Source organism: Mixophyes fleayi, chromosome 8 (assembly GCF_038048845.1).
Source record: "Mixophyes fleayi isolate aMixFle1 chromosome 8, aMixFle1.hap1, whole genome shotgun sequence".
Lineage (NCBI taxonomy): Eukaryota > Metazoa > Chordata > Amphibia > Anura > Limnodynastidae > Mixophyes > Mixophyes fleayi.
Genome location: NC_134409.1, coordinates 74,795,657 through 74,811,215, shown reverse-complemented (window position 1 = coordinate 74,811,215; position 15,559 = coordinate 74,795,657). Strand labels below are relative to the sequence as shown.

The following is a 15,559-nucleotide window of genomic DNA, read 5'->3' as shown; positions in this document are numbered from 1 at the left end:
AAAGCACCAAGCAGTTTGGCAAGTCCAGGGACTGCACGGTTACTAGGGTAACGAGGTTCCAGGTCCTGTTTTACAATCTCATACAGATTGTAAATTGCAGAGGATGATAGGCGATATAGTCTTCTCACCTCGTCCTCGGGCAATCCATCAAGCAAACGCCTGTTGCGGTACAGACGCGGCCTGGGGATTCTAGTCCTACTTGCCGCACTGGACAATGCAGCCATTGCCTGTTCACCATTCTCTCCCACAGCCTCTCCCTCTTCCATACTCACATTCACATCACATACATCAACATTCTCTCCAGCCACTCCCACATTTGCAGCACCTTGCATTTCATCCAAAGCAGTCTCCTCCATACATGCAGCATACATGTACATCCACACTGTGTCCACGAATGGCTCCATTGAAAATGAGACAATAATTACAAGGGGTGAATTTGAAACTAAAGTATTTAACTTTTTTAAAAAAAAATTGTAGGGAAAAGGAATGTTTGTGCAGGGGATTAATGGACCTGTGAGAAGCACTATTTTTAGATGATATTAAATTTGGTGTAAGTGATTAATTTATATGTTAATTTAGCTAATTTTACAGACAGACAACACCAAACACAAATACGATACTTATCTTTAGGAAATCCTGGATAATCCACCAACGAACAGTACTGGAAAATGCTTTGAAAGATTGGTATGCAAAAAAAAAAAAACACTGAGGCAACAGTCACTTCTCCACAGAGCTGCTCAACACAACTGTACACTCAAGTGTTTGGAATGAAAAAAAAAAAAAAAAAAAAAGTTTAAATAAAATAGGACTGCACCACTGATGGATTTTTTTAAAGGGGGAACTTTGAAAAAATGTTTCATTATTTACACTGTATTTTTTTTAAAAAACAGTTCTTTTCAGTTTTCTGCTTATTTTAATTAACTTTTACACCGATTATTCAGTTTAATTTCTTTTTTTATTAACTTACAAAAAATTTTTTTTTCTTTGAGCAGACCAAGGAGGTGCAAGATGACTCAGCGTTAAAAAACAATTGAATAGCTTTTTCCGCTAAGGGTTCGCATCCAGCCTATACTTTAACATTGACAAATGCTTGGAGCGCGATAACACCGTTTCGGTAAAAAAAAAAAAAAAGATTAGAATTGGGGGAGAAGTTTTCGCGCTCGAAAATAAGGAAAAATATCAAAAAAATTACAACGCGTTCGAACTTCCAAACTCGCTAACAATTGAATACCCCCCGAATACTACTATATTTCGACATAAATAACTGTGTTGTAGCTACAATTAATGTGTACTATTTACAAAGGTGTGCGAATGTGTGTAAAAACTGTTATTGCCACGTGTGGCGGCTGGATACGGCCTTCCACGCTGTAGCGTGCTCTACGCATAATTTCAGACAAAGACAACCAAGTTTGCTCGATATTAATAGAAATGACTTTATCCAATTTGCTGACTTTGACAGCTCCACCCTTTGATAGTGTAATAAACTATCACAAAATCATTGTTTCAAGTTCAGGATTGTACAACACTTCTTCACAGACCATGATCTCGGTATCTCTCACCACCCTTTCAGTCTTGTTCTGTGTTTTTCCAGAAGACTGTTTTCCACATTTTAACACAGTAGGAACACATTTGACATAAACCAATTGCTAAAATGACACCAAGTATAAGTAGAAGGAGCTTACCTACACTAGCAACCATTTCCTGTACCCACTCCCCCAGACCAGAGAACCATTTTACAGGGTTCAACCATGAGAACCAACCTGCCACCTTTTCCCCGACGTCATATAACGAAGAATTATGGTTCCTTCGAAACTCCCATTTCAGTTTCAGAATTTCATCCATTTTCCGGTCTATAACTTTCTTGGGGTCATCTGTATTATTGGTGATGTACGTGCAACATTTGACACCAAACTGGGTGGCCAATGTCACACAATATCCACCAGTAATAGAGGTGAGGTAATTCAGTACCAATCTATGTTGCACCAACTCCTTCTTGTACGCTTGTAGCTCCCTTCCCGTATACCTGAATGTGTCGTCATGCATCTCAGTGATATTATCTATCAATTTAGCCAGGTCTTCAATATACTTAAAATTTAAAGTTCTCCGATCGGTCCTGGTGAGATCTAGAGCAACCATAACTTGAAAACCAGCGGTTTCACTAATCCATTTCCTCATGATTAATAGTCATGATTTCGGGAACCAGTTTACCTAAGAAACACAAGCCCTTGGAATTCGGAGTCACCCAGGAATAAGCTTTTCTCCCACAAACAAAGTACACATCATCAGGGAGAACATAAGGAACAGTATGCCCATTAATTATATCACATAAGGTTTTGACAAAACTACCCATGCCTAGTGTCTCCATTTGTTCAAGACACGTCTCAGCATGGATGACATTCTTACAATTACTTATAGAGACCTTCCCAATAGATACTTTCTTATGTTTGGTTACACGCCCTAATTGGTGGTGTCCATCAACATTCCTGCCTATTGGTGACCTTGTCAGTCTCCCTCAAAAATGAGTGTGGCGAGCCATTGTCTGATCTGATTGGTCAGCTTCCCCATTCTGCAGACTGTTTGCATGAGAGATATTTAGGCACAGTAAAGATCTGTCTAAGGAGTATTGTCGAAGCTTCAGACTAGGGGACCTAGTGTTATTGTACCTCCCTTCTATGGGCCTCCCTCCCCTCAATTTGAGTACCTCAGAGATGTTTAGTGGCAACGGCACTAGTCCTATGTTATGCTGTCCCTGAGGCACATGCGAGCACACCCACCACTCAGTTTTGTTTAGAGCCTTACCCACTAAGGAGTGATAATCCTCCAGAGGATGCCCGCCCACGTCCAGATTACCAGTGGACTGGCTTCGCTGAATGCATTTCTCTTCAACTAATGAGTCACAGAACTTACAGATGCAATATTCATCAGACAATAGCTCCTCACACTGTCTCAGAGTTCCAGAGCTAGCAGACCTTTTCATAACCCCTGGACCAAGCTTGATAATGGGCTGCTCTGGGTATTCTAATAACTTTTTCGACATCCATCTAATCGGTATTACTATCTTATCCCGCCTCTGTCTTCCATCCTCCTTCACAAAAATAGAGTGTCCTATAAAAAGTAAAAACAAGAAAAATCCTGGAACAAAATAAAAAAACAAAAACCGCCACTCCATCGCTGGAAAGATCGTTTTGAGGCAACGTCTCTGGTTCAGGTGTCTTGACTGCAGGCTTTAGGTCTCCCGGAACAGGTTTACGGGTAACAGATCGGTGTTGTCAGTCTCAGTTTTATCTCGCACTTTCTACGGATTACTGACTTTCCTGCAGTGGGTGGAATGGACCCAAGTGTATCTCTCTGCAACCTTCAGTGATGTGGTACTGGTCAGCCGCACTTGGTATGGGCCTTCCCAACGGTCTGTTAAACAACCTGAGCGTAAGAAATTGCGGATCATAACATAGTCCCCAGGTTCAACATCATGACAGTTCGTTTCTGGCATACCAGGTGACAGCATTTTTAGTTTTTGTTGTTGTTGCTTTAGCTGTCTGCTCATTTTTATAAGATATTGCACAGTCATTTCATTATTACACTTCAAGTCGTCTTGCGGACTCACGATCAAATGAGGTTGTCGGCCGAACAGTATCTCAAAGGGGGACAGATTAAGATGAGGTCTAGGAGTGGTTCGGATGCTATGGAGGACTAGTGGCAAAGCTTCGGGCCATGCTAACCCAGTTTCAGCCACTATCTTACCAAGCTTGTTCTTAATAGTACTATTTACTCTTACCACTGGCTTGTGGTCGGTAAGGGGTGTGAAGTCTGATACTGATTCCATGAGCTTACACATGTTCTGGAAGATATCATCAGTAAAGTGGCTACCCCTATCACTTTCGATGATTCTAGGGATACCGAACACAAATTCTTGTACAATTTTCTTTGCAGTGAACACAGCAGTATTAGTGGCTGCCGGATATGCTTCTACCCAACCAGAAAACACATCAATACTTTAGATTCCTGCAAGGTGGTAATTGGATATAGTCAATTTGTATTACCTGAAAATGTCCGTCTGTAGGAGGGATGTGGGATGGCTTAGTTGGAATAGTTTTCCCGACATTTTTCCTGAAACAAGTAAGACATGACATTGCTTTCTTAACAACCTGAGAGGAAAATCCAGGTGCACACCAGTATGCTCTCACCAGTTTGCACATACCTTCTTTACCCAGGTGAGTCAGACCGTGTGCTGCTTCAGCCAGGCTTGAATAGTATGTTCTGGGAGCTACAGGCTTACCTTGTCCATCTCTCTCCAGAGTCCTGATGACTCTTGACCACATCCCTTCGCCTTCCAGACCGCCTTTTCCTGCAGGGAACACAAATCTTGCATTTCAATTAATTTCTGCATGTTTAATGTCTGAAAAACCATCATAGTCTCGGTCGATACAGTCATAGGTTGCCCTGCTGCCCATTTAGCAGCTTTGTCTGCCCTGTTGTTGCCCAATGACACCGGGTCTTCTTCAGAGGTGTGGGCTTTACATTTTATGACGGCTACTGTCCTGGGTAACTATCGCCGTCAAAAGTCCTTTTAGGTGTTGTGAGTGTGCTACTGGCGTGCCTGCTGCTGTCGTAAGGTTTCTAAGAAGCCAAAGGGCCCCGAAATCGTGCACTACCCCGAAGGCGGACCTAGAGTCAGTATATATATATTAGCTGACTTACCCTTTGCCAACTCACACGCTCTCCTCAATTCTACTAGTTCAGCCACCTGGGCTGAGTGAGGTGGGCCAAGGGGTCTAGCTTCTACAACATCCTGATCATCTACAACAGCATAACCAGTACATAGTTGTCCCGTCTCTGTCTGTCTATGACAACTCCCGTCTGTATAAAACGTAAAATCGACATTTTCTAAGGGGGTGTCACGTATGTCGGGCCTTGCAGTAAAGGTCTGGTTCAGGTATTCCATACAATCGTGCGTATCAGTACTCTTGCCAAACTCATCATCAACCAGTGTCTCCTCACCTCCCACGCTTTGTGTCTCTCGAGACACATATGGAAGGTATGTAGCTGGATTTAAGGAGCTACATCGTTTGATGGTGATGTTTGAGGGTGCCATCAGAGCTAGTTCCCATTTAGTGAATCTAGCTGAAGAGACATGTCTGGTTTGAGCTGAATTTAACAGAGCTGATACAGCATGGGGTGTATAGACAGTTGAATCATGTCCTAATACTACGTCCTCGCTCTTACTTACCAGAAGAGCTGTTGCTGCTACACTTCTGAGACATGTTGGGAGTAATCTTGCCACAGTGTCCAATTGTGCACTGTAGTTTGCTACTGGTCTGTTAGCGTCACCATGTTTCTGTGTGAGGACACCCGCTGCACAACCATCAGCTTCAGTACAGTATAGCTCAAAAGGCTTTTCATAATCAGGTATTCCCAATGCAGGTGCTCTAGTCAGACTATCTTTAAGATTAAAGAACGCTTGCTCTGACTCCTGTGTGTACAATACTTTCTAGTTTTGAGGATGAGACTAGCTCCTGCAATGGTAATGCCAGAATAGAAAAACTTGGGATCCAGGATCTACAGTATCCACACATCCCCAAGAAGGTACGAATTTGCTTCTGGCTCTGCGGCAGAGTCATGTGATGTATAGCCTCAATTCTGTCCGTTGTCAAGTGTCGTAGCCCCTGGGTGAGACAGTGTCCTAAGTATTTGACCTTAGTCTGACATGGCTGTAACTTGTCCTTTGCCACCTTTTGCCCTGTTTGCAAGAGATGGAGCAACAACAATTTAATATCATGTAAACAGGACATAAAAGAATCAGAGCACAACAACAAATCATCCACATATTGAATTAGAACAGACCCATTGCTAGGTTGGAAGGATTGTAAACAGTCATATAAGGCTTGTCAATGAACCCCTGGTGCAGACTGGTCCATGTAAATTGCACCTTCCTGTAGCAGAATGCAAAAAGGTATTGGCAGTCAGGGTGAAGGGGGACTGAGAAGAAAGCAGTACATAAATCATTGACAGTAAAATGACTAGCAGACGGGGGAATCTGCATGAGGATGACAGCTGGATTCGGCACTACGGGGAATTGGCTCTCAACAACTTTTTTAATTCCCCTTAAGTCCTGGACTAATCTATAGCCCCTCCCCCCACTCTTCTTCACAGGAAAATGGGACTATTTGCTGTGCTGGATGTATGAATTAAAATCCCTTGTTGCAAAAGCTTCTCAATTACAGGATATACCCCTAGTTCCACCTCCGGTTTAAATGGATAAATTTTTGTATGTTCGTATTGGGAGGAAGACATGCCATCAACACTACACGCCAATCCTTATTGGTTGGTTTGTGTGCATTTCCTAAGTCTTCTGACACTTAGCCAACTCTTTTCTAGGATCTGGGAATTCAGTCATAATGGAACATGATTCTGATCTAGTCCAAGGACAATGCATTGTAACATTTCTTACAGGAACTATACCATCCATATCCGCCTTCCCATTGGGAACTGATATTGTGCGGACAGGTTACGTACCCACCGGTTCACTATCTTCAGGAGTTTCTACTTCAGTACATTGGATGGTATCCCTCCTAGTGGTCACTCCACTACTCTCACCTATCTCTGCCACTGCCCCCTTTCCAGACTTACACTGAACCTCTAGCATATTGACAGCATGGGCAATCGCTGAAATTACAGTGGGTTCATCTTCTTCAGAAACACTTGCTTTAAACTGACTTAAAACAGGATATAACTTAGCAAATTCCTTTTTTTCATTTTTAAGAACGGCTGTACCTACTCCTCCCGCCACACAGGGTGGCGGGGGGGCGCTTGCGCTAAGTTCTCCGCGCTTCTCTGCGGCTACTTCCGTTGTGCGCGTGCTTTTCGCCACGCCTACTTCCGCTGTGCACTCGCTGTTCTGCCACGTGTTGCCTTCCATTTGCCACAATTTCAAACAATCATTATGTTTATTTCTCACTTTTATTGACTTAATCAACCACACATTATCTTTTACATTATTTAGTACCTCTGAATTAAAACTCCCTATTGTTGGGAAAGGCCTAACACAATCCTTGGTCATCTTGACCCACGTGTCGCAATACGCAGTTGCATATGCACCATATTTCTTACACATAAGAAACCTTGCTGAACCAATAGGCCCTTCCTTAGGCAGTACCTCGTCCATCTCTAGCGTCTGCTTAGCACCCATGTTGAACAATACCAATATCTATGCGGACCACAGACAATACCGCAGTACTCTGTCTTTTCCGCAAACACTTTCAACCCTTTGCTACAAGCAGTCTACCGCTAGAGATTTCTTAATGGCCGTGGACGTATTTGCTCAAGCCGCGTCCACTCGCTTCCTCTCATACTAAACGAGGATCTCCTATCACAGAAATATCACCGTGAACCACATGAATACCGCAGTACCCTGCCTCTTTCACAAATCTGCTGAGTCTATTATCACTGGTAGCACAAAATCAATACAATCAACCAGCCATTCCAATATAATTCCTCCCCGCTGCCTTCCCAAGTCACAATTACAGCTTTCCTTGTCGTGCGGTCCGATCGCAACGCTTAAAGATACTAACTATCAGTAAACGTTGCGATTACTATTGGGCGCGTGCGAAAAGCTCCCTTGTTTTCGCTCCCGGTATACCTGCCCCGTATACCGTCCTTCAGTTGGGCAACCTGCCTCGTCAGACAGCAACTGAGACCACTCAACCATAAAACAGTGTATCTATGTCACAAAATCACACAATATACACCTTTTCTGCACAGAAAATCAAAGTTCCCAACAATAGTAATACCGTTTCAGAGGCTTTAACAAGTGATTATACTATGCATGTATAACAACTATCAAAACGATTGTTTAAACACATGGCAAATCTACCAGAAGTTCACATACGCTAAGCAGGAAGTACACATGCTAAGCAATGCAATACAGTTAATACGCAATATGACAATAAAAAGAAACAGTTTTCTCTTTTGTCCCTAGATTCAAGTTAGCACTCCTTCAGATTATGCAAAAACTGACATTCGGCTTCACAACACAGAGTAATAAACAGGTTATGAACACATTGCGTTATTACCCGTATATGACGCGTCTCCACCCTTTGTTGGGGAACCGAATTCCGTTGGTCTTGCGTATCGTCCGGTAGCGTAACTTTCACTGTTGGCCCCCAAATTGTTATGTACGTTTTGTCGCTATCCAATAACGATTGTCGAATCTCGATTTGAGTTTCCAACGCACAAATATTTATTCTCAAAAAGTAGCAGAATAATTCAAGCTAAATAATAATAATTACAGCCGTTACTTATCGCAGGCGCTCTGGATCCAGTGAACAGTCATTCAGGTCTAAAGTCTGTGGTCAAAGATGACTGCCCACTAGATGAAGAGCTCCTGCTTATATGCAGTCAGAAATACAGTGAAACAATGCAGATGACATGGCTTGCTTCTATTGGTCCAGGTTTCAGGAGGGTCCAGGGTATTGCAGATCATAGGCTAATTTAAACCAAAATATCCAAAGGTGGGGGTCATCTCTCCAGGGGATGTGCTCCGACTTTCCCGCCAAGAATCCAGTCTCAACTAGTCTATTAGCATTTTATAGTCCGTATCACTTTAAAGGTTTATTCCCTAACCTCTAAAACATACTGGTAGGTTAATTGGCTGCTGTCAAAATTGACCCTAGTCTCTCTCTGTTTGTGTGTGTATGTTAGGGAATTTAGACTAAGCTCCAATGGGGCAGGAACTGATGTGAGTGAGTTCTCTGTACAGCGCTGCGGAATCAGTGGCGCTATATAAATAAATGATGATGATGATCTATAACTAGAGTATGCAATGTGCGATCTCTTCGGCGAAGGAACCGGACAACTGCTGATGAATAGGGGATTAAAACGATACCAGACATGACACATTTCCTTTAACCTGAACCATATGTTTTACTAACATGTGTATAACTTACAATATTAAACATGAATACTACTATATTTCGACATAAATAACTGTATTGTAACTACAATTAATGTGTACTATTTACAAAGGTGTGCGAATGTGTGTAAAAGTGTAAAAACTGTTATTGCCACGTGTGGCGGCTGGATACGCCCTTCCACACTGTAGCGTGCTCTACGCATAATTTCAGACAAACACAACCAAGTCTGCTCAATATTAATTAAAATGACTTTATCCAATTTGCTGACTTCAGCACCGCAGTCTGCCAATGAGTGGCATGAGGTCAAAGCTGATTTTTATGCCTTGGCTTAAATGCCCAATGTGCTGGGTGCAATTGATTGCACCCACATTGCACTTACAGCACCCCGCCGAATGGAAGAAAGTTTTCGTAATCGAAAACACTTCCATTCCATAAATGTTCAAATGGTTTGTGATGCAAACCAAAAAATCACCAATATTGTTGTTGGTCTTCCAGGTTCATCGCATGATTCCTTTATCTTGCAACAGTCATCATTGTTCTGGAATTTTGAAGCAAGATGCTTTCCACATGGCTGGCTGCTTGGTAATTATTTTTCCTTTCCCTACTCCATGGCAGCCCTCACAATGGGTTAATCCCTGAACAGCTAGTGTAGACAGGAAGAAATTTGTCCCACCTGGCCCCTATATAAGGCAGCTCCTCCTCTTCCTCAGTATCTTTTCTTCCTGTCTCAGCAGTGTTAGGACAGGATAGTGTAGTGAGTGTTTGTTAATTTTGTTTGTTATGTTATTCGAGAGGGCTTACCTGAGGTTATGTCTTTTTCCTCTTTGCTAGCTGCAGGGCAGTTTCAGCTGGGCACGGGTGTTCTCTTTGATTGAATCTTATGAGACTCCCGGGGTTGTGCGCACGGAGGACAGTGCGTGCGCACGCTCTATATGTTGCCAGCAGCGCTGATTCCCTGGCAGACTCACCTGTGAAAAGAATCAGGTGATAAGTATGCTAAGACTCACTATGATGATGTCGAGAGTGGGCACCATATTAAGCAGCTGCAGCCCATTATCAATGAGGTTAAGTCTTTTTTAGGTGTTGGAAGCTGCAGGACTTGGCAGCTATTGAATAGTGCACTATGGACCAAGAACCCGCCCCCAAAAAAGCCAAAGGACACCCCAAGGTAACCCCTTAGTAAGGGGTCCTTTTTATTCCTAAGGATAGGTTACTTAGTTTCTTTTCTATGTGTTTACAGTACCTCTGTGGAGCTTGTGCAGGGAAAAAGGAAATGTAAAGTGAACAATCGTGTGTTTGCAGCCTGTGATGGCAGGTTGCCAAAGGATTGTACTGACCCATTATGTGTATCATGCACCCCGGAAACTGTAAAGGAGCCTGCCCCCCTGAACAATTCAGGCAGTTCTTTTCATGGATGGCTAAAGCAATGCAGGAGGCCCCAGAATAGAGAGCTACAAGGGCCAGGGTCCCTACAATGGAAGATATGGAGGAAATAAGGCCAGGGCCGTCCTCCAAAATATTCAGCTCTACTTAGGAATGGGATTCAGACTCAGTGAGATTGAGGTGAAAGAGGAGCCCAGAATGTTTAATTTGGATACTGTAAATATTATACTGAAGCATATTAACAAATCAGTAGGTGTTAAAGAGCCAACAATACCAATCAAACCACAGGATTTATTGTTTGCAGAGCACCGAGTGAAGTCTAGAGTGTGCCATACGCATAAAGTAGTTAAAGATTTGACTACTAAAGAATGTCAGGCTCTAGACAAAAGTAATCCTAACATGGGGAGGCTAAATCGCATGTACCCTTTTCAGAATGAAGATATGCTGAAATGGTGTTCAGTGCCGAAAGTGGATTCAGTTATAGCTGGCCTATCCTCAAGGGCCACTCTGCCATGGGATGATGGGGGTCCATTGAAAGATGCTATGGATAGGAAAATGGAGACTTCCTTCGGGAAATTACATATCCTCAGGCATAACCCTAAAATCTGGGGTAGCCATGGCTTCAGTAGCTAGAACTATGGGCCAATACTCTATATACGGATATCGAGGGTAAGATAAATAGAGTGTATATTCTCAAATCCCTAGAGATTATGCAAAAAAGTATTGATTTCTTGTGTGAAACTGCATTGGATACGATTGTGTTTTCTTCCAGGAGCATGACTTCAGCAGTAGTAGCGAAAAGAGCGCTTTGGCTACGTCCGTGGGCGACAGATCACCAATCTAAAAGTCATCTGACAACGCTTCCATATGAAGGCAGTTTCCTGTTTGGCGCAAAACTGTACAACCTTATGCAGAGGATAGAAAGTGGCAAAGCTAATCGGTTACCACAGGTCAGAAAAGTGAGACGTTTCTTTTCGCATTCTCCAAAACAACAATTTAAGGAAGCCCGTACCTATAGGCCGGGGAGACATTCTAGACAACAGGATAGTATGGCAAGACAGTCTTTTCGGCCCTTTAGACCAAGAAGGGGGAAGCAAGGACAGCAAAGTCCCCGATGACTATCTATGAATCCAGTCCCTACTAACTCCAGTGGGTGGCAGGATATCACGCTTTGCAAAAGTTTGAATTCAGACCACACAAGACATATGGGTCCAGGAGATAGTCACCAAGGGATATCTTATAGAATTCCATACATACCCTGTAAACAACAAATTCATTCAGTCAAGAAATCCCTCGTCTTCCCTAGAACGGCAGACTTTGGAGGAAAGTCTCAGAGGCCTGGTGAGAACAAGAGCTATTGTATCAGTACCGTCAGCACGAGAAAGAAAAGGGTTCTACTCCAGACTGTTCCTTGTCCAGAAACCATCAGGTATCTTCAGGACAGTGCTAGATTTAAAGGCTCTCAAATGATATGTGCGAGCAAAACATTTCAGGATGGAATCTGTCAACACAATTCTCAACGCACTAGAAACAGGAGATTTTCTAACGGCAATAGACTTAAAAGATGCATATTTCCATATTCCGGTCACATCCCATCACCAACAGTTCCTAAGGTTTTGCATTCTAGGGTGTCACTTCCAGTTCACTTGTCTTCTGTTTGGCCTTTCCATGTCTCCAAGAACATTCACCAAGGTCCTTGTAGTGCTAACGGCGGCGATCAGGGAAAGAGGAGTGACCATATCTGGACGATATCCTAGTTTCGGCAAAATCAGAAGACACAGCCTGGGAAACTACATCTCAAGTGATCCAGTTTCTGCAACAACACAGTTGGTTAGTCAATATAGAAAAAAGCCAGTTGATACCATCACAACAGCTTGTATTTCTAGGAGTTCAAATAAATACACGTACGGACAAAGTCTGCCTCTCTCAAGAAAGAGCCTGCAAGATCCAGTCGTTAGCACACCTGATTCAAATCCAACCTCGTGTGTCAGCGAGAACATGTCTGCGCCTCCTAGGAATGTTTTCCTCAACAATAGGAATACTCCCATGGGCGAGGGGGCATATGAGAGTTTTTCAAGCAAACCTCTTTGCGCAGTGAGATCATACAGTGGGGTCCCTAGACTCCAAAGTCAATCTCTCAAGGTCAGTGAGACAGTCCTTATGTTGGTGGCAGCTCTCAGGCCTAAGAAAACAAGGTGTGACTTTTTCAGTACCAGACTGGTATATCCTTACCACAGACGCCAGTGCACTAGGTTGGGGTGCTCACATGCAAGGTATGGTCACGCAGGGCACTTGGCGAGACAAAGAGAGAATTCTTCAGGGGAACGTCTTGGAGATGAGAGCAGTTTGGCGGGCGGTTCAATACTTCCAGCTGTCACGGGCACTAGGAGTCTTTACCCAGGATATCACCAGATGACGAACTTACCAGAGTAATATAGTTGGTAATATGGTACTCTGGTAGCAGGGTGACAACGGAACAGGAGAAACAGCAGATGGTGAGAGAATGTTCGAGGAAACTCTATGACTAGCAGCACTGGTAATGAGTAGATGACTGTACACGAGGAACTAGATGGACAAGGAAACGTGAGGAGAGTCAGTGGTCTGCGGATAGCAAGTTGTACCACTGCTATAGTGAGGAGAAATGTCCAGGAGTAGCGAGGAGGTAGTGAGAGTCAGCGGTCTGCGTATAGCAAGTTGTACCGCTGTCTAGGTGAAGGAATGGAATCCAGGTAAAGGTAGGTAACAGGGAAGTCAGTGGTCTGCGTATAGCAAGTTGTACCACTGCTTATGTGAGAGGATACTTGAAACTGGTGTCACAGGGAACAGGAGTCAGGGGTCTGCGTCAGCAAGTTGTACCACTGCCATATATATGTGAGGAGGGGCACGAGGAGATGAATGCAATGCAGAATATACACGGGCACACAGAACTTGATCCCACGATGATATCCACAATACAATGATAACTGAGCAGCACTGCTTAAATATACAAAGTCATAATAACTATCCAGGCAATAGGAAACAAAGTCAATGGTAGCAATAATCTCAGTGGATAGGAGACTCCAGAGGAGAACACAACTCAGTCCAGCTAGATATGCAACACACAAGCAAAGTCAATGAGAAGTATGCATACCGCGGTTCAGGAGAGCAGGCTGTCAGAGAGAGATGCAGGGATACCTGAACGGCTGAAGGCCGGCAGGAGGAAAGACCACTGGAAGGTGGAAGCGGTAATCAGGTTGGTGCAGCGCACGGCAGGTAAACCAGCATGAATGAGGCAATACTCAGGAAGCAGTAGTATGTGGAACTGGAAACATGAAGAACACGGGAGAGTTGAGGCGGTCTGATATCCAGTAGTAGAAATGGAAGCAGCGGAGCGCTGACCCGATGAACTCAGGAGAGTTTGAAGTGAGCAGGAACTCTGTAGCAGCAACGGAGACAGCGGATAGGAATCAGCTGGTGTAGCCATGATGAACACAGGAGAGTTGAAGTGAGCAAGAACACTGTAGCAGCAACGGAGGCAGCGGATAGGAATCAGCTGGTGCAGCCACGATGAACACAGGAGAGTTGAAGTGAGCAGGAACTCTGTAGCAGCAACGGAGGCAGCGGATAGGAATCAGCTGGTGCAGCCACGATGAACACAGGAGAGTTGAAGTGAGCAGGAACTCTGTAGCAGCAACGGAGGCAGCGGATAGGAATCAGCTGGTGCAGCCACGATGAACACAGGAGAGTTGAAGTGAGCAAGAACACTGTAGCAGCAGCGGAGGCAGCGGATAGGAATCAGCTGGTGCAGCCATGATGAACACAGGAGAGTTGAAGTGAGCAGGAACTCTGTAGCAGCAACGGAGGCAGCGGATAGAAATCAGCTGGTGCAGCCACGATGAACACAGGAGAGTTGAAGTGGTCTGGAAACCACAATAGAATAAACAGGAATCAGCAGGAGCTGAATACACGAGGAGACACAGGAACACCTTCAGAGGCTCATGGGGAATGAGACTCCAAGATCAGGCCACCAGGTAATGATCACAGGTGGTTTAAATAGGGAGGGTTGCCTGATCATCCAATCAATGAAAAGCAACAGGTACTGAAGGCTTGAAAGGACTGCACATGCGCAGACCCTCAGGATGGTGGACGGCCACGGTTCCTAAATACACGAGAAGTAGCACTCACAGTCCGGTGAGTGACACCAGCCCTATCTAGGAGACAAGCATCTACGAGTCTTCTCCGACAACAGGACTGTGGTTGCCTTCATAAACAAGCAAGGTGGTACCAAGAGCCGAAAAATGTTGGCAGAAATAACCGCTCTGATGGCATGTGCAGAGGCAAATCTGAGATCTCTCTCAGCCCTTCACGTAGCAGGCAAAGACAACACAGTGGCGGATTACTTGAGCAGACACCAAGTTCACCCAGGGGAGTGGGAGCTGCACGAAGAAGTCTTTCAGCTGGTACAATGCAGATTTGGAACACCAGAAATAGACCTTATGGCCACAGGAAGCAATACCAAGGTACCCCTCTTCTACTCCCGTCACAGAGACATCAGAACCCTAGGGATAGATGCCTTATCAATACAGTGGAACTTCAAACTGGGTTACGTGTTTCCTCCCTTTCCACTCATCCCTCAGATACTCAGAAAAATAAGGAAAGAGAAAGTGGAGGTGATAGCTATCCTCCCAGCATTGCCAAGGCGTCCCTGGTTCTCTGTAGCATAGAGAATGTTGCTGGAACATCCATGGCCGTTACTGATCAGGCCATACCTCATACATCAGGGTCCAGTTTCACATCCAGATCCAAACTCCCTGAGTTTGATGGCATGGAGACTGAGAGGCAATTACTAAAATCCAAAGGGGTCTCGGATGAAGTAATAGACATTCTAATTCACGCCAGGAAGAAAATCTCTGTGATTTATTACAGAATCTGGAAAAAATGTATCTGTTGGGCAGGAGACATGGCGAAGGATCCCATGTCTGCCAGTGTGCCTGTTGTGTTAGAATTTCTCAAAGATGGTTTTGTTAAAGGACTAGCACCTGCTACACTGAAGGTACAAGTATCAGCCCTTAGCATTCTTCTTGATATCCATCTGGCGTCTCAGAGTCTTATCTTCCAGTTTTTTCAATCACTAAAGAGGTTACGCCCAAGACGGAAACCATTCTTAGCCCCTTGAGACCTCAATATTGTTTTGGATGCCTTAACAGCCGATCCGTTCGAACCGTTACAAGACATATCTCTTAGATGCCTCACTCTAAAGGTACTCTTTTTGGTGGCTATCACTTCGG

The 15,559-nt window shown here is 44.1% G+C and overlaps 1 long non-coding RNA gene across 2 annotated transcripts in view; it reads right to left on the bottom strand.

Annotated features, from left to right (window-relative positions):
- Nucleotides 1–9,147: 9,147 nt before the first annotated feature.
- LOC142099364 (uncharacterized) overlaps nucleotides 9,148–15,559 on the bottom strand; it is a 31,881-nt gene continuing 25,469 nt past the window's right edge. For both annotated transcript variants that reach the window (XR_012678524.1, XR_012678523.1), the window contains one exon: nucleotides 9,148–9,877. This is a non-coding gene — a long non-coding RNA (uncharacterized LOC142099364). The remainder of the gene's footprint in view (nucleotides 9,878–15,559) is intronic.